The sequence below is a fragment of the Mesocricetus auratus genome, unplaced genomic scaffold (genome assembly GCF_017639785.1).
Source record: "Mesocricetus auratus isolate SY011 unplaced genomic scaffold, BCM_Maur_2.0 Super-Scaffold_4256, whole genome shotgun sequence".
In the NCBI taxonomy this organism is placed as follows: domain Eukaryota; kingdom Metazoa; phylum Chordata; class Mammalia; order Rodentia; family Cricetidae; genus Mesocricetus; species Mesocricetus auratus.
In genome coordinates this window covers 113,483,764-113,509,014 of record NW_024429182.1, presented here as the reverse complement: position 1 = coordinate 113,509,014, position 25,251 = coordinate 113,483,764, and positions in this window count along the sequence as shown.

Genomic DNA, 25,251 nt, shown 5'->3' with positions numbered 1-25,251 from the left:
ACCATTAAGCAGAGTGAGAACATGTTTTCATCTGCATCCATAATTTATGCTAATGGCACACATTTTCTGAGCACATATAAAAACAAATAGGTTGGATTCTGTTTGTGGGATTGATACTAGCAGGCGTCAGATTACACGTGTGGAATCTTCCTCTGCTGAAATGTAAAGGTTATAACAGAAAACACAGGCATACTCACCAATGGCTGCCAAATGTGTGCTTAGTGGCAGAAACATATTACTTTTACATTTCATCTGTCATTTTCTAGCATGGTCTTCTTTAAAGGCAGATTTCTCACCAAATGGTTTCCAACCGAGTATTTAAAATCACTGTATGCAATTGACAAGGGACTCCTACTTCAGTGCGACCTGAAGATATTTGAATGCTTTTCCACTCCAAAGATTCTCAAACTTGGTGTAAATATGGGGTTAGGGACACAAGGTCACTCCTCCTTTTTTTGGAGAATATAACAAAAGTAAATCACATAGAAAGATGAAATTTTTAAAAATACAAAGTAAACACTAATGGTGCTTTTTTTTTAAGTTTTAGGAAATCACTTACCCTTCGAGATTATAAATTCAGATGCTTATTCAATTCCTGTATTTATTACAGCAGCCAATAGTGGCAGATAGTTGATATAGACACTTGGATCATAGACAGCGCTCTGAGTAACCCTGCCATAGATACTGAGAAATGAAGGAAGCTGCATAGACTGCCAGCTTCTGTTTCCTTGTAAGATGCTTAGAGGGTTAGTACAAACACACTCTGTCTTTATCGTGTGGGGTCTTACCATGTACCCTAAATCCTGTAGGTCTGAAGAGCTGGCTGAGACCGGGGAGTCTGTAAGTCTAGAATTTACTCCTTGATCCTGTTGGGGTAGCAACCTTGAAGATATAAGTGAATCTCTTTAAGACTCTGTTCAAGACACTTAAAGTAAGGAAATTTATGACAGTCTACAGGGAAGTCAGGAGAACATCAATCGCTTGCATTCCTCCCTACCACCACAACTCCTACATGCTGAGTCCTGCCAAATCCATCTGGGATTGCACTTGGATTCTTCTACAAGTCATTCTTGCCTAAACCCTGTGTCAGCTACATATTCACCTGTAGGATGAGGCCAAATTGGCTAACCATTAACACAAATGTCACCTCATCAGCCCCCTTTCCTTCTCTCTCCTAATACTCCCAGAAACTGAGTTCATGTCTGAAAAAGTCAGATAACCACATTCATGTGGCTTTTACCAGGAAGAGTTCAATTGACAATAGACAGAAAGTCTACAGTATATTAAAACATGCCACATATGAACTAAAATCTTTTTGCTCATAGGAATGCTTCTGAAATGTGTTGTTCATGTTTGGAAAACACGAGGAGAGTAATTTATTTTTCTGAAATTGATATTGGTTAGTTTTTAGTATCAATTTAACACATCCTAGAGTCATCTGCAAATAGGGAAGGAACTTCAGGAGAAGAATTGCCCAAATCAGATTGGCCAGTGACCATTTTCTGTGAGGGTCTCTCTTGATTGTTGATTGATGAAGACACCCAGTCCACTGTAGGTGCTGCCATTCCCAGGCAAGAGCATCTGGCTATATAAGAAAGCTAGGTAACCATATCTAGGTGACTGTCTAGTGACCAAGCCAATAAGCAACATTCTGCTTCAAACTCCTGCCTTGAGTTCCTGCCCTGATTTCCCTCAATGATGGATTTTGACCTAGAAGTGTAAACTAAATAAACCCTTTCCTCCCCAAGATGTTTTTGGCCATGATGTTTTATCACAACAACAGAATGAAACTAGAATGGCCCGGAAAAGAAGGAACGTCAGAAGGCGGCACAGGCAACCATCCCATCAGCAGTTATCCTGTCTTCATTCTACAAACCTTTACTTTTGACAGAATTATTTCAAATACTAAACTTCAAAAGTCACCAGTTTGAGGCGCCGGCGCCACAAGCAACTCCAAGGTATCAGGAAAAGAAAGACCAGACGTCCACTTGTTTGTACTAAGAGAATGCATGTGCTGCCAGAAGAATGTGTGTGTGTGTGTGTGTGTGTGTGTGTGTGTGTTCATTGCAAGTGCTAAGAGGTCTCTCTCTTGTAGGATGGAGGAACTTTATATATAGGTTTACAGAACAGTGCAAAAACCCCAGGTAGAAGAGAGTGTGTTTTCCTCCTGTTGAATGTTGATGTCAGAGGGTCAAGGCTAGGGCAGGAAGCCAGGACTAGAAAACAAGATGGACTTGTACCCTGTGGGGGCTGGGGCCCATCACCAGTTTGCTTCCTCTGTTAAAAAAGTAACACATCTAGGCAATGGCATCAGTGGAAGAATTCTTTCTTTTTCTCAATATATTTAAATTAAAAACATACATGCTTTACATGTCAATCCCAGCTCCCTCTCCCACCCCTCCTTCCTTGTCTCTCCACCAGCGCCCCCCCCCACCCTCCACCCAATCCTCACATCATTCCCCAGGGATGGTGAGGCCCTCCCTGGGGAGATCCCCAGAGTCTGCCAGTTCATCCAGGGCAGGACCTAGGCCCTTCCTCATGTGTACAGGCTGAGAGAATATCCCTCCATGTAGAATGGGCTCTCAAAGTTTGTTTGTAAGCCATGGTAAACAGTGATCTACTACCCAAGGCCCCAGAGATTTCTGAGGCCTCCTCACTGATACTACATTCATGGAGTCTGAATCAGTCCCCTATTGGCCTCTCAGCCATCAGTCTGGGGTACAAGAGCTCCCCCCTTGTCCAGTCAGCTATCTTTGTGGGTTTCACCAGCAAAACAGTCTTGACCACTTTGCTCATCACTCCTCCACCTCTGTCACTGGGTTCCAAGAGTTCAGTTCAGTGTTTACTATGGGTATCTGCCTCTGCTTCCATCAGCCACTGGATGAAGGTTCTAGGATGGCATATAAGGTAGTCATCAACCTTATCATCAGGGAAGGGCTATTAATGTAGCCTCTCCACTATTGCTTAGTTTTCCAGTTGGTATCATCCTTGTAGATCTCTGGAAATCTCACTAGTGTCAGCTATCTCCTCAAACCTATAAAGACTCCATCTATTATGCTGTCTCCTGCCACTTTGCTGAAAGTGTTTATCAGCTGTAAGAGTTCCGTGGTAGAGTTCTTTGGGTCACTTATGTTGAAAGACCCCAAGAGGGATACTTTCACGGAAGGGAGACCCGAACCCAAGGAACAACGAGACCACGAGCTTGGATGCAACAGCAAGAGGCTTTATTGATAATACACGGGTACCCGGGGCGTCTCAGTCTCGGGAACTGAGAGCCCCGAGCTGGGGACTCAGGGGTTCTTTTATAGCAAAAAGCGCAGTACAGAAGCGAGAAGCCTAGTAACAGGACCCTGATTGGGCAATTTAAATGAGGCTGGGGCTCAGAACGAGGGCAATTGAGGTTTTGCTTGGAACTCAAGTCTCGGCCTTGGCCCTATCTGAGGAACAATAGGTCTCTGTGCTTGCCCAATCTTGCTTGGCTGGCCATCTGGTCGCAGCAGATACCCAGCAGCCTGTATCCTTGGGCAGAGCTCCCTTCTGATAGCAATGACTATTCAATTGTGGGGGAAACGGAATTTTTCATAAGCCTCAGCTGCCTGTTTAGACTGGGCCAGGATCTTTCATTCCCCCATTGCTCTTGTAACTGAATGGAATCTTTCATTCAAGGGTTTCTGCTATCTCGAAATCCCTTTGCTTTAGCTGCTGGTACTGTTGGGTTAAGACCAGGGATTGTAACCTTTCTTTTATGAACTGGGTCAGTCTGTTTAAGATGTATGGCCCAAACATCAGAACCAAAAGTATAATGATCAGGGGTCCCAATCTTCCCCCACCAGATCACATAGATCAAAATACAGGGTGGGAAAGGTGTCTGTCAGAGCCCCAAGTTGGAAACTCAGGTTTGCAGTATATCCCGTCCCCAGATTGGTTATCACCCAAGTAATATTGAATACTTGGTGAGGACTTTCCTCAATAAGGGGAAAGGCATAGATAGTCAAAGGCTGCCCCAAAGTCAATTTGTCAAAGGGTTTAGTCAGATCAGGTAACCCCAGAGCTGGGGAGCTGAGCAGAGCCTTCTTGATGTCCATGAAGGCTTTCTCCTGGCTCTCCCCCCAGTCAAAGGTAGCCCCCGTCTTGGTGAGGGGGTACAGGGGTGCTGCAATTTCCGCGAACCCGGGGATCCATAGCCTACAGAAACCTGCCGTTCCCAAGAATTCCCGCAGTTTTTGGGGGGGTCTTGGGAGGAGGGATGTCAAGGATGGCCTGTTTGCGAGCTTCTGTTAGCCAACGTTTTCCATCCTGGATTCTGTACCCCAAGTAGGTGACCTGGGTCCGGCAGATTTGGGCCTTCTTGGCAGAGGCCCTATACCCCAAGTCTCCTAAAGTCTTTAAGAGAGCTTCTGTCCCCCTAAGGCATTCCTCCTCTGTTTTGGTGGCTATCAGGATGTCATTGTAAGAGGATGACCTCAGGATGGTGGACTCTAAACCCGGCCAAGTCCTGATGTAAGGCCTCATCAAAGAGGGTGGGGCTATTTTTGAACCCTTGGGGCGACCTAGTCCATGTAAGTTGTCCCGAGATTCCCAGGTCTGCATCCTGCCATTCAAAGGCAAACAGTGGCTGACTGTCTTTGTGTAATCGCAGGCAGAAGAAGGCATCCTTTAAATCCAGGACTGAGTACCAAACATAGTCAGGTGGCAGTCCACTCAGGAGGTTATAGGGATTGGGAACCGTGGGGTGTATGTCCTCAACCCGCTCATTGACTTCCCGGAGGTCCTGGACCGGCCTATAGTCATTGGTTCCTGGCTTCTTGACTGGCAACAGGGGAGTGTTCCAGGGGGACCGGCAGGGGGTTTGGGTCTCTGAAAGGTCCTTCTTTCTAAGTGAGGCCCCCTTTGTCCCTCTCTCTACCTATCCTGTCTCTGCTCTGCGACTACTGTGGCCAACAGTTTAGTCATTTCTCTGTTACGCTTCTTGTCCCTTGCTATCTCCCTCTCTCTAATTTCCTGTCTCTGACATTCTGTCTCCATCTTTTCTCTCTCTCTCTGCCTGAGCTTCTCTTATTAAAAATGCGTTCTGCCTCCCTCAATACATCTGGTAGGGTATACCCCTGTCATATGGAGTATACATTCTGTAAGCTTCCTTAAGTCTTTCTAAAGATGCGGCTGGCGATTCCTCTGCCTTCTGAACTCTCTGTCTTACCTGGGCCAAATTTGTAGATCGCTTACCCATCCCTCGGAGACTCGCTATAAGCAACTGGCAATAAAGACGGGGCGGTCAAGGGGGAAAGCAGCATCAATTTCATTTGGAAGCTGTGTAGGTTGTCCATTTGCCCCAGGAACATTTTTTTTTCGGGCTTCAAGAAGGACCCGCTGTAGTGAGAACCGATTCTAATAGATCAGTCAGTCTCACGGGGTCTGCTGAAAAGGAGGGGTTATTATTTTTCCAGTTATAAAGATCCGAGGCAGAGAACGGCCAGTACTGCAACTGGCCATCGGGGCCCATACGGGGAGGCAGGGCGGTTGAATCCGGAGCGGGCTGAGGCTGCGGCACCGCCCGGAAGAGCCGGAGCGGCCGCCGGGGAGCGGGGCGAGGGGCGTGGCGGCCGCTCTCTGTCCGTACCCGGTCCACCGCGGGCCGCAGGGAGGCAGATAAAGCTGGACGCTGAACGCGAACCAGGAATGAGCCGCAGTCCGAGCGGTTAGGGAAGAGGAGGGGGAGGGACCTCCTGGGTGCACACAGGGGCGCACCCAGGAAGGAGGGTCATAGACCAGCACTTCCCAGGTAACTATATAGGGTACTTGGTCTGGGTGGCCCTGGGGTCCAGGATCCATGACTTTCTCCTTCACCTGGAAGATAATTTGAGGGTTAAAGGTGCCATCTCGTGGCCAGCCAACATCAAAAGTTGGCCATTCAGAAGAGCAAAAGGTGATCCATTGCTTCTTGCGCGCATCGACAGACCGGTTGTGAGCGTACTCCTGAACCTGTTGCCAATGTGAAAGGGTCAGGCTAAGCGGAGTGGTAACTGTCTGGCCCATTTTCTCGAGAGCGATGACAAACGACACTAAGACGGACGAACAGATAAGAAACAAAATCAAACAGATTTTCGCTGCGCGGCTTTGACGTAAAGTCAAAAGCAAAAATTCAGATGAGCTCAGGGACGGGGGCCTCGTGCTCCCGTCCTCGTCCCCTACCAGGATGGAAAATCCCTCGGCCAGCGGGACTTCCCCAAACAGACGGGGCAGATTCCTAGGCATCTACCCCAAACAGACGAGTCCCTAAGGACTCCAGATACAGACGGGGCAGATTCCTAGACACCTACCCCAACCAGACGAGCCCCTAAGGACTCCAGACGCTACCAGGACGTCTCCTGGAGCTGCGGTCGGGAGTACGAATCCGTCAATTCCTCCACGGTGCCGCCAAATACAGATGTATACAGCTGTATACTACAGACGCAGGCGCGAGAAAATAACAGGCATAGACAGACAGCAGACAACAGAAATTGAGTCCGGACAATTCTTACCTCCCAGAAGTGGGTCGGTGGTCCCTGGGTGGGGGTCTCAAATTCCCGGCCAACGCACCAAATGAAAGACCCCAAGAGGGATACTTTCACGGAAGGGAGACCCGAACCCAAGGAACAACGAGACCACGAGCTTGGATGCAACAGCAAGAGGCTTTATTGATAATACACGGGTACCCGGGGCGTCTCAGTCTCGGGAACTGAGAGCCCCGAGCTGGGGACTCAGGGGTTCTTTTATAGCAAAAAGCGCAGTACAGAAGCGAGAAGCCTAGTAACAGGGCCCTGATTGGGCAATTTAAATGAGGCTGGGGCTCAGAACGAGGGCAATTGAGGTTTTGCTTGGAACTCAAGTCTCGGCCTTGGCCCTATCTGAGGAACAATAGGTCTCTGTGCTTGCCCAATCTTGCTTGGCTGGCCATCTGGTCGCAGCAGATACCCAGCAGCCTGTATCCTTGGGCAGAGCTCCCTTCTGATAGCAATGACTATTCAATTGTGGGGGAAACGGAATTTTTCATAAGCCTCAGCTGCCTGTTTAGACTGGGCCAGGGTCTTTCAATGTAAACTATCATATCATCTGCAAATGGTGAAAGTTTGACCTCTTCCTTTCCAATTTGTATCCCTTGATCTCCTTTTGTTGTCTTATTGCTCTAGCTAGAACTTCGAGTACAATATTGAAGAGGTATGGAGAAAGGGGACAGCCTTGTCTTGTTCCTGATGTTAGAAAAATTGCCTTGAGTTTCTCTCCATTCAGTTTGATGTTAGCTGTTGGTTTGCTGTATATAGTTTTTATTATGTTTAGGTATGTTCCTGTTATCCCAGATCTCTCCAAGACCTTTATCATGAATGGGTGTTGGATTTTGTCAAAGGCTTTTTCAGCATCTAGTGAGATGGTCATGTGATTTTTGTTTCTCAGCTTGTTTATATGGTGGATTACATTGATGGATTTTTGGATGTTGAATCATCCCTGCATCCCTGGAATGAAGCCTACTTGGTCAGGGTGAATGAGTTTTCTGATGTGTTCTTGGATCCGATTTGCCAATATTTTATTGAGTATTTTTGCATCAATGTTCATGAGGGATATTGGTCTGAAGTTCTCTTTCTTAGTTGTGTCTTTGTGTGGCTTGGGTATCAATGTTATTGAAGCCTCATAAAAAGAGTTTTCCAAAGACCCTTCTGCTTCTATTGCATGGAATACTTTGAGGAGAATTGGTATAAGTTGTTCTTTGAATTTCTGATAAAATTTTGCACTGAAGCCATCTGGCCCTGGGCTTTTTTTGGTTGGGAGACTTTTGATAACTGCTTCTATTTCCTTAGGAGTTATAGGTCTGTTTAAATTGCTTATCTGTTCTTGATTTAATTTTCATAAGTGATGTCTATCCAGAAAATTATCCATTTCCTTTAAATTTTCAAATTTTGTAGAGGATAGTTTTTCAAAATATGACCTGATGATTCTCTGGATTTCATCACTGTCCATTTTTATGCCTCCCTTTTCATTTTTAATTTTATTAATTTGCATGTTCATACCGTTTGGTATGTTTGGATAAAGGTTTGTCTGTCTTGTTGATTTTCTCAAAGAATCAACTCTTTGTTACATTACATTCTTTGTATTGTTTTCCTAGTTTCTACTTTATTGATTTCAGCCCTCAATTTAATTGGAAGAATTCTTGACTAAAACAACAACAACAACAAAAAAACTCATACCTGATTCTCATTGAGCCCATGGCTCTAACTACCAGGTTTAGGAAATGCACAGAATGAGAGTTTGGAAGGGGACAGTTCAGAATGTGGGAGACACAGAAAGGTGAAATCTCCAGTTCCTCCAATAAATGTCAAGAGAAAATAAACACCACAGAGTAGAGATCTGTAGATCAAAGGCAATCAGACGATGTTCCAAAAAGATGTTTGTAAAATGTGCTTGCATTCATATTTGGGTAGATCAAACTAGCCACATGTAGTTAAAGAGATGAGACAACTGAAGACATTTGAATAGTGATTTGTGAACTCACAAAGGTATAAAAAATAATTTATTAAGAGGCACAATTAAAAGAACAAACTCACAGACACAGAGTAATGCTGAAGTTGTTGCTGATCCTACGCTGACTCTCTGACCCCTTGCGTCTCTGACCACACCAAGATGAGACAAAGCAAGAGAGAGCAAGGGAGTATGATTTCCTCTCAGGTTTTCAGTCCCTCATATAGCACCCCAGGCCTTGCCCTGAGGCCAGTACCCAAAGCTATGGGTAGAATGAATTCCCACAATGTTTACCCCTTTTGTCTAAGAGGGTTCTAAACCTAATACAAAAGTATATACAATAAGAATAGAACTACAACCAACAAGAACAGCATCAAGCAAGAAATACATGCTAAATGTGCAGGGTACAGGTAATTGGCAAATTAACAGAGATTATTCCAATTCCTGTCCTATCCTGAAGAGTCTTAATTCTGTATCTAAAATGCCTTTATCTAAGATATTAGAAGGTAGTGAATGTGAGTATCTAATCTTCAACCCCATAAAAGACCTGAGAAGGAAAATAATATTACCTAAGTAAGCAGAAAGTGCAATCAAGAGACTTCCAAAGGGTGAAAGAAATTGGGAGGAGAGTACCCAAGGAATGATAGTCAGGGTTGACCTCAGGTCTGCACATGTGTACACACCTTCACACACACACATAAGTACACATGCCTGCACACAAACATGCAGTGTTTATCTTTTCTTCAGTATAAACAAGCCATGGTATGCGTTAATGAGGTATGGGACATGATACTGGCATCCACATAACATTATATTTCCCAAGGGCTGGAGATTTGGAGTGGATGGCTCTTGACTGTGGGTTTTGGGTTGTTTCATTTGAATATTTATATCATTTCTTTTTATCAAATCATCTGTAATTTTAGGAGGCCAAATAATCATTATCTGTACTACTTCTCAGACAGTACATTTTATAAATGTCTGTAATGCAAACATTTCTCATGTAATCTATGTCTATTGCCTTTCTTATTACTGCAACCAAGATGCTTTATAAAAGCAACTTAAAAGACATATTTATTTTTCTCACAGTTCCAGAGGGTTCAATGCATGGCAACTTGGCTCCATACTTCTGGACAGGTAGTAAGATGAATGATGGGACAGTATGTGACAGAGATTGTTCATCTAATGGTGAACAGGAAACAGAGAAGCAGAAAGATATGGAGCTCGGGTACAGCCTCCAAAGGACTCCCTCTGTGACCCACTTTTTCCAGTTAGGCCTCACCTTCTGAAGTTCCCACACTTCTAGAAATAGCACTACCAACTGGAGACCAAGCATTCAAGACCTAAGCCTGTGGGGAACACTTAATACACAAGATATAACACTTTTTGGCAGGGGGAAGGGTGTATTGCATCTTCCAATTCATAGTCCATCATTGATGGACACCAGGGCAGAGAGAAAACACCATGGGAATGCTGTTTACTACCTTTTCCTCTTGCTGGTGCTTGGCCAACTTTTTTATATGACCTATGAACCCCGGTCATGTTGTGGAATATTAGTGTAAGATGTGTTACAATTGTTTATGCTGATATGCAAATATGTATTGCAAATATGATGCAAATATGTATTGCATTCTTTTATGTTGCATTTGTTTAACTCTGAAAAGCTGCATTACTTTGCCTGTCGAAAACACCTGAATAGTCCAATAAAGAGCTGAACCGCTAATAGCTAGTCAGGAAAGAGATATAGGTAGAGTTGCTAGGCAGAGAGAATAAATAGGAGGGAAAATGTAGGCTTGAGAAAGAGAGTGAGGATCTAGAAAAGGAGGGGGATGCCAAGGGCCAACCACACAACCACACGGCCAGTCATGGAGTAAGAAGGAGAAAAAGATTTATAGAATAAAGAAAGGTAAAAATCCCAGAGGCAAAGCATAGTTAAAGAGAAAAGTTAAGTTAGAAAAACTGGCTAGAAACAAGCTAAGCCAAGTAAGTCAGAATAAGTCTCTGTGTATTTATTTGGGAGTTGGGTGGTGGACCTTCAAAGAGTAAAAAACAAACAAAGCATTAAAAAATTTAAAAAATCTATGCAGTCAGACTAGATTGGCCCTTCCACACCAAACATAAACTGAGGAAGTTCTCCACAGTCATGCCCACAGACCCACTGATGAAGATATTTCCTCAGCTAAGGCTTCCTCTTCTGAGGTATCTAAATTTTACAAACAAGATTAGTCATCAAATGCCCAGGCATCTTTATGGCAGGCAAACATGTACCATGTGCTGGACTCTTCACTCCAACAGAGGCTGAATCATCATCAATGCCCTCTCTTGACTTCTCATAGCACCAAGCCTAAGCTTTTCTCCATGACCCCTCAGTCCTGCAGCTTTCATCCACTCTGCCAAAATCAGTACTAATGGGGAGACTTGCACATTGCAAAGTTCACCTGCCAGTTTGAGATGTGGCCTTAGACCCCTCTGGACCACAGTTTCTCTGTGCTGCTCATGGGTAAATACTTCCTGGAAGAGTTCACCTCAGTTCAATGGTGTTTTACTAACCATAACTGAGTCTTAACTAACTCAGTCCTCAATAACCAGCACCAATTGTCTTGATCCTTCATCCAAAATATCACATGAACTCTCCTGATAGTCTTCACTTATCACTGAAACTTCACAATCCAAACTTCCCTGTCCTTCATGTGTCTCATCCTTCCTTTGTTGCTATTTTCTTTTACTAAAAATAATTTTTAACAAAATGAAATATAATAAGATCAAATGAAGACCATCACTGGAAGTTGTATAAGACAAAAAAACAGAAAAATGAAACAGCCCAAGAGAAGGCGCAAGAATCAGAGACCCATAGGGTCACACATTCAGAAGTCCCACAAAAACACTAAAATAAAAACTATGGTGTACATGCAGAGGGCCTGGTGCAGACTCTTATAGGCCCTGTGATTGCTGCTTCAGGCTCTGTGAATTTGGATGAGATTTTCTCAGTTGTTTCTAGATCCTTGTTCTACTGGTGTCCTCCACTCCTTCTCACACATAATGCTTTATTTCAACAGAAATCATTTCACATATATTCTTCTCTTTCTGACACTGGGATAGAAAAGCTCATTGTGGCTATATTTCATGGCATTAAGTATTGTAAAATAATGTTTGATGAACTCAAAGTTCCTAATGCATAAATGATGATTATTTATGTATATTTTTCATTTGTAACATTCTATTCTCTTTTTTCTTCTTTTTTTTATTTAAGTTAGAAACAAGCTTGCTTCACATGTCAATCCCAGCTCCCCTCCCTCCCCTCTCCACCAGGTCCCCCAGCCCCCCACCCAATTTCCACTCCGATCCCCAGGGAAGGTGAGGCCCTTCATGGAGGATCTCCAGAGTCTGTCATTTCAACCAGGGCAGGGCCTAGGCCCTCCCTCAAGAGTCCAGGCTGAGAGAGCATCAGTCACCCACAACTAAACACAGAACTGAACTCCTAGAATCCAGTGACAGAAAAGGAGAACTGATGAGCAAAGGGGTTGTTAAGTCTGGTCTGGTTTAACCCACAGAAACAGGTGAGCTCTTGAACCCCAGACTGATGGCTGGGTGGACAGCATGGGACTGATATAGACCCCCTGAATGTGGGTGTCAGTGAGTAGGCCTAGGTAATCTATGGGTGTCTTGGGTAGTATTTATCCCTGATGGACAAATAGACTTTGGCTGCCCATCCCACAATGAGGGCTGTTCTCTTAAACACCATTCTTTTTTAAATCATTCCTATTTTTCTACAATGTTACTGTCTTAGTTTTTTTTTCTTGCTGTGAAGAGATGCCATGACCCTGGCAATTATTTTTTTTAATTTTTTTTATTTAGGTTAGAAACAATCTTGTTTCACATGTCAATCCCAGCTTCCTCTCACTCCCCTCTTCCCCCGCCCTCCCCACCAGGGTTAGGGTGTCAGACACAATGCCACAGTGTATGCACTAGTGTGGTTTATCTAATTAGCACACGCAACCTTTGTGTGTGCACAGGTGTGTATGCATGTTCTGGTGTATGCAGGCGCATGTGCATGTGTGTGTGAATTCATGTGGAGGCCTTGTATTTTGAGCCAATCTCTCACTGGCTTGCTGAGTCATCTACACTGCTGCCCAGAGATCCCCAGGACTTCCTGTCTCCACCTTCCCAGCACTGTGATTACAATCTCTTCCCACCGCACCCAGTTTTTTAAGGTGGGTTCTGAAGCTTGAACTCCAGTTTCAGATCCTCAAGTACTCCAAGTCCTTTCCCAACTGAGCCATCTCACTGGCTTCATGTTTAAGAATATGAAATGTTTCAATTCAACTTTGGAACTTTGTAATGGTGGTAAAACACACAAAACAGACTACTTCTCTGTGCTAGTCAGTGGGGTAAATAAATGAGGTCAGCTCTTTAGGAGGAAAGATTGTTTGATCCATGTTTACAGAACCCGGGCAATGGTCACTTGGCTATGAAGTTTTGAGCCTGTAATGAGAAATAGCATCAGCACGTGGAGCACGTGGTGAAGCAAAGCTGCTCACCTCATGGAGGCAAATAGACAGAGGACCAGGTATCTTCTCCAAAGATAACCTGGGTGACCTCACTTCTTTCCTCCAGGTACTGTGTCCCATTGGCTGCATCATTTCCTAATAATGTCTTAAGGGGTGAGCAAGGCCTTAACACACAGCTTTGGGAAATGATATGCAAATTAACACACCCTAAGCATTTATAGGTGTAGATTCCCAGCACACAGTACATACATGCAAACAACCAGCCCCCAGAACTCTGCGTCTTACAAAATTGAAATTCTCCATTCATCAAACACCTCCCTAATCTACTTTCCTTCCAGGCCCTGGAAACTGCAAATATTCTATTTTCTATTTTTATGGATTTGTCCACTTATATCATTCATACACAACTTGCCCTCTTATACCAGGTTTCTCTCACTTCCTCAATGTCAATCCTTTGTAACATGAGTCTGAAATTCGTTCCTTTTTGGGATAAATACTATCCCATCGAGTGTATGGACCATATTTGTTTGTTCATTAATCTGTGATTAGACACTTGGATGGCTTCCTGTGCACACACACACAACGTGTAAACTTTGTGGAACATTTAATCGAAAACTCTGTTTTAGAGGAATAATTTTGGAGCAAGTATTGAATCATTTTAAATCTTTGTAGTTTTCCCAGGAGACAGATCTTCACTTCATTACTACAAAATTGATATCTGTGTGACTTTGCCAAGGTCGCATGGAGAATAGCAGCCACAAAAACTCAGGTTGGAACTCGAGTTTTTCTGCCTTCAGATTTCAAATGAAAATAATCAGCTTGCCGATAAAAGCCCAGAAGACACATCAGCTGTTGCCTGCATACTGAAATGCAGAATTCCTTGATTCCTGCTTGCCAGTGATGACCTTGCATATGCTGCCCAACCCTCTGCACTTGGAGATGAACAGCCCTTGTCCTCTGCTCTTCCAGGAAGCTTCCTCTTGCTTCCTGACTGTCAGCCTAAGGGAGCTCTAATAAACACGTCACACCCTGGTTACTGTTCCCCCAGGCTGACTGTAAGCAGCCCAAGTAAGATGCGGAGTGAAGTGTGATGGGGATGTCCTTCTGTATATGTTTCTCTTATTGGCTAATGAATAAAGCACTGTTTGGCTACTGGTCAGGCAGGAAGGATAGGTGGCGCTACTAGAATAGGAGACAAGGAGAATTCTGGGAAAGTTAGGCTGACAGAGCCCACCAGAAACAGTCTCCATGTAGACCACAAAGAAGTGACAGGCCCAGGCATTCTCTGGTAAGCTTAGGCCATGTGGAGATACTTAGATTTATAGAAATTGGTTAATAATTAAGACAGAGCTAGCCAAAAAGAAGCCCTAGTTATCGGCCAAAAGGTTTATAATTAATATAGCTTCCATGTGCTCATTCGGGGCTCAAGAGCAGTGGGACCAGTGGGACAAGAAAATCCAGCAACAAAAGTATCTGGATGCCAGCTAGAAAATACATATTTGGGGAAACTGCTGAAGGAATTTAAGGACATACAGTGATATACAGGGGTGGAAAAGGGCAGACCAACAGGGACCCCACTCCATTTAGAAGGTGGAAGAAGTTCCAGTGGTATTTGAGATTGACCAGAGATAAGAGGTAGAAGAAGAGGTTTTGAATGCTTTGTTAGTTAAAAAAAAAAAGTGGGTGTTTAGACTTTACACACTGTAGACAGGTACTAAAGTGCCCCATGATGCCTCATTCATGAGCACAAGTTTTTAGTTGTACATATAAGTTGAAAAAGATAGAATCAGGATGGTAAGATGACTGAGAGGTTAGCAGCCCTCTGCTTTTCCAGAGAACCTTAGTTCAGTTCTCAGTACTCACATCAGGTGGCTCACAAACCACCTGTAACCCCAGCTACAGGGTAAGTGACATCATCTTCTAGACTCTTTGGGCACAAACACACATGTGGTATAAATACACACACACACATACACAGATAATAAAAATAAGTAAATCTTTCAAAATTCTTAAATATGCTCAATTGAAAATTAAAAATTCTTAGATAGATGAATGAAGAAAGGAAAATCACTCAGTTGATTTTCACCTTCTTGAGTTAAAGCAGTGCCCCACGTGGCTGGTGAGCTGCAGACACGACCTAGAAGAACATGAGCCATGAAAGGTGTGGGGCTGAATCTCCAACGTGCTCCCTGGGAAGGATAGCCAGCATTGCCCTGAGATGTGGACTCAAATGCTCTGCCTTCGCATTCTTGCCATTCAACACAAGCTCGTTCTTTCTCTTCATGTGGATATTTAACGGATGCCTTCCCTTCCTTCCTTCCTGCTTCTTGCTTCTCACTTCCCTTAGGAGTCCCCATAAATTATTTTCAGTCTTTCCATTGTGCCTTACTAATTTACCCACTCTTCGCTAATGGGTATTAATTAGTTCATTACCATTTTGTTAAAAAAAAAGCCAACATGTCATATTCATCCCTACAATGTACTAGCAGTTTCAGTATTGTATTGCTTTTAGGACATTAGGGACAGTGGATAAATACATCTATACCAAGATTCCTGGAAGGAATATGCCAAACAATGGGGCTTTTGTCACTTATCTTTGTATTTGTTTTGGTTTTCCTGTTTGTTTTGTTTTAGGCAATAAGTGCATATGAATTTTTTGAAAATTATATTTTCATTAAAAAAGCAATAATGTTGGAGAGGCTAGAAAGATGGCTTAACAGTTAAGATCACTTGCTGCTCTTCCAGAGGAACTGTGTTCAGTTCCCAGCACCCATGTTGGACCAATCTCGACCACCTATAACTCCAGTTCTGGTAGATCTGACATCACCTGAACACACATAGCATGCACTCATATAGGCAAACAGACATGCATATAAATAAAAATAAATCCTAAAAAACAAGCAACATGATAAAACCATATAAGCCAAAGACTATAATTTTCAAAACTAAATATCTAATTGAAAGATCAATCCCTTACTGAATGGATATGCATTTAGTTAGCTTTTTACCTGAGGGGGAGAATACTATGAGTCCCTCATCAAATTTTACCAAATTTACCAAAAAGGACCAATAGCAGAACACCAAGGTATATACTTCATTCATTCCAAGTTGCCTTCAAGTATAAGTCATATCATTGCTCTCTATGGGTCACTAAGAATAAGATGCTGCTGAACCAGCTTTGGAACACCATGACTGGGAGGCATGACATCCTGTCCAGGTGCCAGAATGTGAAGGCCGTTTGTCTCTTAGACCAGAGGAACAAGAGTGTGGTTCCCTCCTCACCATTGACTTCCCTACTCATCTACTCAGAAGTCACAGTATGCTACAGAAAGCTTTATTCTGAGCCTGAGATGCTCAAGGCACTTTTTGGAACTGAATGAACATTAAAGAGATGGCATAAAATGGCCCCTTGTAAAGACACAAATCTTTGTAATGAACAGTGCCTTCAGCCTAGACTGGAAGTGTGAGGAGATGCTGCTGTAGCAGAGGCTAGCTCAGCTCCTGATTTCAGGGGGATTCTGGGGATTTTATGGGAGGGTTGCCCTGGAATCAGAGCATCCTTCTCCAGAGGGACAGATGCGGAGGTTCTGGTACCCAGCAGAGGCCTGTCGTGCCCTTGAGCTCAGCACTGTGCCCTTTCTGTGCACCTCCTGTGGGAGCCAGTATAGACTGCACTCCAATTTAGGCTCTAAAATGAGGGGAAGAAAATACACATTTTTCAATGTCTTCTGGGGAATTTGGCACAAAATGGATTGCCTCTGATACTGAAATCAAGTGCAAATCTTGAAAGAGAAGTAAGTCATTCAAAGTGTGGAGGAAAAGAAAATCAACTTTAAATCACCATGACATGGGACCCAGAAGTTCAAAAGACAGGACTTTATCCTTCATTTTCCTGTGATTTGTGTAATGGTTTTCTTTTCCTTCTGGCAACTACGGGAAAGTCCTTGTAAGAACAAGTGAAAGAACAGAACTCTCTCTCTCTCTCTCTCTCTCTCTCTCTCTCTCTCTCTCTCTCTCTCTCTCATATCTCAAATACTCAAATAATGTGAAATGAATTTAAAACAAGTAGTGACTAGACAGGAAAAGCAAAACACACAGCTCAGACTTGAACACAAACGGAGGGAAGCATGAAGGGACAGTGACGGCTGGGAAGCAGCCAGGTTGTAGTCGGGAAGGTAAACAGCCCTAAGTACAAACCCAAGCTAGCGGGTCACATTTAAAGTGATGACTGGCCTTGAAGAGGTAAGAACACTAGCATACACATTCAGATGACACAATGCTAACTGAGATTTTAATGGATGTCCTCCCATTCCCTTAGTTTTCTGCTCCATGGCACCAACACTGTTACGCACTTAGCACACTATTGCTGGATTCTCTGCTCGTGCACGAGAGACAGTATGCTGTGTGTCAACATTTAAATACATGAACAGCCACCTTCCCCTTGAGCTTCCTTTTGTGTGACTTTTCCCTCTGTTCAGGATCATTGTTGGGGGGGGTGAGGGGAGGTGTTCAGTTGGTGGAGCAGGGTCCCCAAACAGGATTTTCGAATCCCTAATAATACAAAAGTTAGAAAAAGTGAGGCTGGGTTTGCCAGGGTATGCAGTTAGTATGTCTTTATGGAAATGAGTGATTAGCATGTGTTAATGAAACACTTTAAATAAAGGAACAGTGGTCCATATTTTAAAGAACTACAACCTAATTTTTTTAAAAAAGTCTAATATTTCTCAACATTAAAACTGCATAAATAACCAATCTGATTTTGTAATTCTAAACATAATCCCCTGGACCAAATGGGAATAAGACACATAGGCATTCCAGAAGAGAAAACCATCAGACACCTACCACATCTCCATAGGACCATGCTCATCGGAAGGCACTCTGTGGGGACAGTGTAGGCCCACCCCACAGAAGACCAGAGCCTGGGAGAATGGAGGGTACAGCCCCTCACACACAGTGCTTCTGGAAGTCTCTGGTGTTTTCTTAGAATTTCCTCTCAGACCTCATAAGATAATAGAGCAGAGCCCACGGGTGCTGCTCAGGGGATCAGGTCCCACTAACCACGGATGCTGCCGTAGAAACCCAGAGCTAAGGTTTGGGGAAGAACATGAGAACTTGCAACAAAACCCAAACTCAAATTCCACTGCTCTGCGCCACCTGGGAGAGCCTCATGCAGCTTGTCAACAGCTCTCATCTCACTCTGCTCCCAAGGGCAAGTTTCCCGAGCCAGACAGCCATTGTCAACTAGAGGAGCAAGCACAGCAGCCCCTAATCTCTTGGAAGCAGACATTGGTCCTCTGATCCCATCAAAGACTAAAGAAATTGTGTTCAGTCTCCCAGCAACCGGAGCATGACTCTGGATGTCCAGCCTACCAGGTCAAGGAAATTTCTCTCCCTCATTCTTACATCCAGACTCTGCTTCAAAAGGGAAAGAATTGAAGGGGAGTCTGAAAATTTGAACATTTAACACAAAGTAACAAGGAAACAGTTTTACTAAATCTCTTGCCTGACTCCAATTTAATGGACGTGGTTGGAGAACCATAGGAAGAACAGATGAAAGACTAGGAAATGTTGATTTCTTTTTCTTTGCAAAACAGAGTATAACTGAGTAAATATGCACAGCCCACCCTTTTAAAAAATAATCAGAAAAACAACTATAAAAGGATTAAAACTTTTATGTGAGAGACAAAACCTATGCACTAAGCCAAAAACGTAAATCTATATTCATGCTATCTGAAAAGGAATTTTTTTCAATCATTTATTTTATTTTATTTTCCAGTTTAAATTTAGATAAGAAACGAGGTTGCTTCACAAGTCAGTTCCAGGTCCCTCTCCCTTTCCCTCCCCTCCTCCGGTGCCCTCCCCCCAACCCACCCCCCCCCCGTTATCCCCCTTATTCCCCCAGGGAGGGTGAGGCCCTCCATGGGGGTGTCCATAGTCTGTCATTTCATATAGGGCAGGGCCTAGACCCTTCCCCAAGAGTTCAGAGTGAGAGTGCACCTCACATTGTTCTATGGGAGTCCAAAGTCCGTGTGTATACTTGGGATGGGTACTGATCTGCTGCCCAAGGCTCAATAGATTACCTAGGCCTCTTCACTGACACCCAGATTCAGGGGGTCTTGATCAGTCCCATGCTGGATTCCCAGGCTGATGCCTGGGATTCAAGAGTTAACCTTTGTCTGGTCAGCTGTTTCTGGGGGTTAAACCAGCCCAGTCTTAATCCCTTTGATCATCAGTCCTCCCTCTCTGTTACTGGCTTTCTTGAGTTCAGCTCAGTACTTAACCAAGGGAGTCTGCCTCTTCTTCGATCAGCCACTAAATGAAGTTTCTGTTTCCCAGACTCTCTGGCCATAGGATTGTAGGCTGGCACTCCCCAGATCTATGTCTAAAATCCATATATGAGAGAGTACATGCCATGTTTCTCTTTTTGTGACTGGGTTACCTCACTCAGGATGGTTTCTTCTAGTGTCATCCATTTGCCTGCGAATCTCATGATTCCATTATTTTTTTCTGCTGAATAGTACTCCATTGTGTAGATGTACCACATTTTCTCTATCCACTCTTCGGGTGAGGGACATCTAGGTTGCTTCCAAGTTCTGGCTATTACAAATAAAGCTGCTATGAACATAGTGGAACAGACATCTTTGTTGTATGAATGGGCATCTTTTGGATATATGCCTAAGAGTGGAGTTGCTGGGTCATGTGGTAGGTTTATTCCCATTTTTCTGAGGAATCTCCATACTGATTTCCAAAGTGGCTGAACCAGTTGGCACTCCCACCAGCAATGGAGGAGTGTCCCCCTTTCATCACATCCTCTCCAGCATAAATTGTCATTAGTGTTTTTGATTTTAGCCATTCTGACAGGAGTGAGATGGTATCTCAGAGTTGTTTTGATTTGCATTTCCCGGATGGCTAAGGATATTGAGCACTTTCTCAAGTGCCTCTCAGCCATTTTAGACTCCTCTATTGAAAACTCTCTATTTAGTTCTGCAGCCCACTTTTTAATAGGGTCCTTTGGTGTTTTGGAGACTTGCTTCTTGAGTTCTTTGTAAATTTTGGAGATCAACCCTCTGTCAGATGTGGGATTAGTGAATATTTTTTCCCATTCTGTGGGCTGCCTTTTTGTCTTGCTGACTGTGTCCTTTGCCTTACAGAAGCTTCTCAGTTTCAGTAGGTCCCATTTATTAATTGTTGATCTCACTGTGCTACTGGTGTTATGTTCAGGAAGCTGTCTCCTGTACCAATTCGTTCAAGGGTACCACCCACTTTCTCTTCTAAGAGGTTCAGTGTGGCTGGATTTATGTTGAGGTCTTTGATCCATTTGGACTTAAGTTTTGTGCATGGCGATAAACATGGATCGATCTGCATTCTTCTACATGCCAGTCTCCAATTATTCCAGCACCATTTGTTGAAGATGCTTTCTTTATTCCATTGTATATCTTTAGCTTCTTTGTCAAAGATCAGATGTTCGTACGTGTGTGGGTTAATACCCGGGTTTTCAATTCGATTCCATTGGTCTACCTGTCTATTTTTGTGCCAATACCAAGCTGTTTTCAGGACTATAGCTCTGTAATAGAGCTTGAGGTCAGGGATGGTGATGCCTCCGGACGTTGCCTTGTTGAACAGGGTTGTTTTGGCTATTCTGGGTCTTTTGTTTTTCCATACAAAATTGATTATTGTTCTTTCAAGGTCTGTGAAGAATTGTGCTGGGATTTTAATGGGGATTGCATTGAATCTGTAGATTGCTTTTGGCAGGATTGCCATTTTTACTACATTGAAACAAAACAGAAATAAATTTAGGTCAGACAAATGTCTATTTAAAACAAATATGAAAATGTTTTATAAGATACAAGATAAATTAACTTCTACTGAAGAGGGGAGAGATTCAAATGAGGAGTTACTATCACTAACACATCTAGAATACACAGCAAATCCCTAGATAAGTAAGCTGTTTTCTTTCTATATTCACAAATATGCGTGGCTCCGTGGCAGAGCATGTATGTATCTGTAGCACTGCAAAACAAAGAATTCAATATGAAATATAATGGCTTGATTTGACTCTCTCTCTCTCTTTCTCTCTCTCTCTCTCTCTCTCTCTCTCTCTCTCTCTCGTGTGTGTGTGTGTGTGTGTGTGTGTGTGTGTGTGTGTGTGTGTGTGTGTGTGTAAACATCAGAAGGCATCATTGGATGTTGGTTTTCATGCAACCTCACCATTTTCAGAGACAGCCACACAGCCAAAGCTGACTGCCACTGAACCACTAGGATATGCCCACCCTAGCACTAGGGTTGAAACCACACATCACCACATCCAGCTTTTTTCACACCATACCCTTGTGCTTGCGAGGCAAATACTTCACCAACTTCAATGCTCCCCCCAGCCCCTTGTCTTTCCTATTTTGGAAAAGTAAACAAGCCAAAACCTTTCCCAAGTGTGTTTCTTCCTTCACACTGGTGTACCCAGAAACGCTCTCGTTATTTCCATATTTTGTCTCCAGTAAGCTCAGTCTCAACTAGGACAGTACTTTCCCAGTTTACCCTTGGGCGGTTGAAACAATTGGCCACTCTCTAGCCCCAGGGCCATTGGACAGCCTGGAGAAAGAGACAGGCCTGGTGTATTGGCTTACCTCGCCATGATCCTCCCTGGGGAGTTTTCCCTTCCATCTGATGGGTGTTTTATAGTCCTTTCAGGGTACTGCCTCCATCTAGCTTCAGGAATAGACCCACCTCACCTTGGATCTGAGGCGCCTCATCTGGTCTGTGGCAACTGCCTGCAGTCTGCAACGTGAAGAGCGGCTTCCCTCATCCTCCTTCAACTGAGTGAGGAGTCATACAGCTGCAGGCAGGTAGACTCCTTGGTCCCAGTCCACAGTACAGAGGAAAGCACACTAACTAAAGCCAGGTGTTTGATTCTAGCACTCAGCAGGCTGAGGCAGGAGGGTGGCTGCAACTTTGAGTCCATCCTAGACTACATAGTGAATACTAGTTCATCCTGACCCACATGGCTGGGATTGTGCCTCAAAAAGAAAAAAGAACTGATGAATGAATAAAGCAAAAAGAAATGAAGGAAAGTGCTTATATGTAAAGGACAAATTTCATGTAATTAGGAACAGAGGACTTGGAAAGATGCAAACCTTTTCCTATAGGAAATAAGACTTGAAAAGACTTCAGATTCGTGATTGGTAAGAATCAAGGCATTCACCCAGTTACTATTCCATTAGAACAAAGCTATCAGTTCATATAACTCAAAATCAATTCCCCAGGTGTTGGGGACATAAAAGTTATGACAGAGAATTGGAGATTGGAGGGAAGACAAAATATTGTAATTAATTTTGACACAGGTTAGGAATGTAGTTCAGCTGGTAGAGTATACAAAGCCCCGAGTTTAATCCCTAGCACTGAACAAACTGGTCACACTGGCACATACCAACAATCCCAGTATTCAGGTAACGAGAGCATCAGAAGTTCAAGGTCATCCTCAGCTACATAGTAAGTCAAGACCAGCCTGGGAAACAAGAAACCTTTTCTTAAAAGCATAAGAACTAATTTTGACACTTTTTCAAAAAGATAACTTTTTAAGGTATACAATTTTTAAAGTAAGGGAAATGGAAAATTCAGTAAAGCCAAATAAAAATAAGATAAAGGCTGGATGGAGCACCCTAGTTCAGTTCCCAGCACTCACCCAGAGGCTCACAGACTTATCATTCAAGTCCCAGGGGATTTGATGCCCTCTTCTGGCCTCTGCAGGCATTGCACACATTTGGCGCACAGATACCCATGCAGGCAAACACATACATAAAATAAGAATAAGTAAATCTTACAAAAATAAAAATGAAATAAAAGATAAGACTAGAATTACAAGAGCAAGTCAAAAATAATTCAAGAGAACTAAGGAATATGACTTTGCTTTTGTAGAATACATATTGAAATAAAGTCACAGTATTTGTGGACCTCTGAATTCTCTGGAGCAGTTTTGGGGCACTTCTTCTTACCTTGGGATGGCTGTTGCTAACTGCTGCAGGTGACTGTTTCTAATTTATAAAGAAGGGTTGAGGGCAAATGTTTTCCTCTATGTTTACTGACAAGATCATACACAGCAAAAAGGAGTCTCAGGAAAAGGGTCATCACGTGTGGACTCGCTCAGTCAATCAATATCTGAGCACTGTAGCCCAGGATTCAATAGCTTTTCTAAGAAGAAATCCAGGGACCAATGAATAAGAAGTATTGAACCTGAAAAAGCCTCCAGTAGCCATGATGTTACAACCAGAGGTTGGAACAGAAAGGGTCAGAGGACAAAAGAACAGAGAGCTGCCTGGGATTCAGGAGGGTGGTGCTGGAGGCAGTGCCCTGTGTATAGGGTCTTCACAATTGCCACAGTTATACTCCTCCTCCATGTGATTGAAATACATCCACACAAGTCTTAACAAAAGCAGGAGAGATTGCCACAGGATGTATCACCCCAAAAAGGAATTCAAAATGCTGTATCTAGGTTAGGTGATGACTTCATTTTCGGCGGAGAAAACCAGAACAGTGGGAGAATCATGTTCATCTTTTCATCCATACTCTCTCTTGCGTTGATTCAAGCTTCTCCGGGAGCTATTTCAAGAACCACTTTCACACGTTCACTGATTTTGTTTCTTTTTTTAAGCCTTATGGAAGCAAAATCCAAGCTGTCGACTGCAGCCATGGAGATAAACAGAGATCTAAAAGCCATCATTTTGAAGTTGTCTTTGCTTTTAACTATTCTTAACAGGGTGAAGCTAGCCTGACTACATCAGAGAACCACCTGGGGAGCTTTTCAGAAACCCTACATGCTCAGGACACATTGAAGGCCAATTAACCTGGATCTTACCAGGTAGACACCAGCAAGGGCTGCTTCCTGGTGGCAGCATTTTCCCGGGCCCCAGATTTATTGGCATTTTTTTAATGTCATCATTCTAAGCCATTATGTTAGACTAGCTTTTACTTGTTTTTTTTTTTCCTCAAACATTTCCTTTGATCATCACTACGTGCTGTGTGGTGGGTTTCATTCTTCCTGTTTTACAAATAAGATTGAGATTCAAATGGACTTCCCAACGGCAGTCTCCAGTGTACGATCCATTGACCAGAATCCCAGGGCAAGCTAGAAAACTCCAAAGCAGACACTTCACCAACTTCCACAGTGACTTTAATTCTCATGACAGGGGACCAGAGACATGGCTCAGTGGTTAAGAGCACTTAGAGCTCTTGCAGAGAACTAGGGTTTGGCACGGCATCCTCCATGATTACAGTAGCTAGAAACCATCTTTAACTCCACTTCCCAGGGTGTGATGCCCTCTTCTGGCCTCTAGAATACTGCATGTGTGTGGGACACACCCATAAACATGAAATAAATAGTAAATCTTTTTTTTAAGTTGTAGAAAAGAGACACCATGACAAAAGTAATTCTTATAGAGGAAGGCATTTGAGTGGAGCTATCTTACAGTTCAGAGGCTTAGTCTATTGTCATCATGATGAGAAGCATGGCAGGACACAGGAAGGCATGGTCATGGGGAGGTAGAAAGTTCTTAGAGTCCTGTATTGCAATCCTCACACAGCAGGGATCCTTGCCCTTGCAACTCTGCATCTCCTTTACAACCAGAAGGATTTTTCTTTGGTAGATCTAAGATCATGAGGTATCTATTCAGAATATTATTAAGGTTTTCCAAGGTACTGGAGTGGTATTCAGTGTCCTTAACAGTCTGTGTTTTCTAAAACATCAGGGCACTTGTGAATGCTGGACATGGAAATTCCCTTGTTTTGCCACATCCTTGCATGCTGTGCCTGCATTACTGGCTTGAGCTTCTGAACCCTCAAAGCTTACCACTAGTGACATGCTTCCTCCAAAAAGGCCTCACCTACCTCAACAAGGCCACACATCTAATGATGCCACTCCTGAGTCTATGGAGGTTGTTTTCATTCAAACCACCACACTAACCAAGACCAAACACATATGTGAGGATATGCACAGATGTAGGACTATGCATAAGTCTTGCTAAGAACAACTGCAATCTTACACTCCCATGCCTGGCCAACACTGGGGCTTCAAAGAAATGAATAAAGAGATAAAGGCAGAGTTGTAGAGTGTGTGATTAGATGTGAAAGTGCTCCACAAAGCTCTTGGTGAATACAAGGAGATTTATGACTTCCATAGACTTAATGGAGTCTCTGTTCAGGAATGACATGGTCACTAAGCTAACTAAGCAGATTTCAGGTGCCTTATGTGGCCCAAATGTAAACTTTATAT